Source organism: Arachis duranensis, chromosome 1 (genome assembly GCF_000817695.3).
Source record: "Arachis duranensis cultivar V14167 chromosome 1, aradu.V14167.gnm2.J7QH, whole genome shotgun sequence".
In the NCBI taxonomy this organism is placed as follows: domain Eukaryota; kingdom Viridiplantae; phylum Streptophyta; class Magnoliopsida; order Fabales; family Fabaceae; genus Arachis; species Arachis duranensis.
This window is the reverse complement of record NC_029772.3, coordinates 11,253,546-11,254,993: the sequence shown is the minus strand read 5'-3', so window position 1 is coordinate 11,254,993 and position 1,448 is coordinate 11,253,546.

Sequence of the window (1,448 nt, the reverse complement as noted above, 5' to 3'; positions counted from 1 at the left end):
AATAGAAAAACATAAGAGACAGTAATTTTTTTTAACTAAATTAATATGTATTTATTGTATTTAATCAGTATAAGTAACAAATCATCTATGTTATTATATATCTTATTTAATCTTGCATGGCACGGGTAATTATAAGTTATATTTTGATTTTTAATTATTTACGTACATAAATGATTAAAATATATAACATAAATATCGTAATTATTATAATTCTATGATATAATTATAATTAACATATTTTATCTTGCTTAAATATTGATTTGATATAATTATAATGAAAATACTTTTCCAAAATAATATAATCTACTATTATTCATCCACTAATTATTTGGCAATAAACCTTAATAGGATTTTTTACATCTCTGCTATGGGAAATAACTACTTAGATATACCAAATAATATGTAACATATTACTACCTGTATAAGTTAAGGCACAAACACATGATTTAATTAAGGTGATTGAAACTTTCACCAAACAGAATATGACCTCAATCGAATAAAAAAGGATACTCGATTTTGCATTAATTAGCTAGTCGAAAAAATAACATACTCATTTATTATTCATGTTTCATTATATTTTTTAAATAATATATAGAAAATATATATCTTGTGCATAAAAATGTGATTATTAGTAATTTTATTAATAAACCTTATTTTAAACTATTACTAATTTCAATTTTAATAGAAAATCTGAAGAAATAATTTCGCTTGCCATAAATAATATACTAAAACTGTTAGTATATTATCTTCTATATGGTTAATTAAATTTATCAATGATTTTTCCGTGTAAATCGTTATTACCCAGTTCTTAATAACTACTTAATATACAAAATTTGAAATTGGAAATTGTTATTACTAATTCAATTAACTGGTTAATTGAGTAATAATTGTCAAATTATTAATGTACAAAATCATTGATTTACTCAATAAATTTTCATATATTATTTATATTTCAAGTAATAATTTAAAATTATATTATTTACCCAGTTAATAATACTATTATTAATAATTATTTTTTGCATTGATTTTTAAATCAATTATTAAATAATTATTTTTGCTAAGATAATTGTTTATAAATTATTTCAAATTATATTTTGTTAAGATATAATTATTTAGATTATTACCGATGACACATGTATAATTTCATTTTATACCAATTAATTAATTATAATTATATGACACGGGTGTAATTTCAATTTTATCCACCGATTATTGGCAAATAAATTTTATTCCAATTATAAATAAAATCTGTTTTTATTGGCAAATAAATTATCTTTAGGTCAACGATTTAATATATGTATAAGTTAATTTTTTGTCAAATATAATGAAAATACAAATAAAAAAATAAGGGATAAAAGTAAACTTAATAATACATGACACTACTTTATTTTATTAAATTATTTAAAAATAGCACATCCACAAAAAATAATCGTAATATATAAATTGAG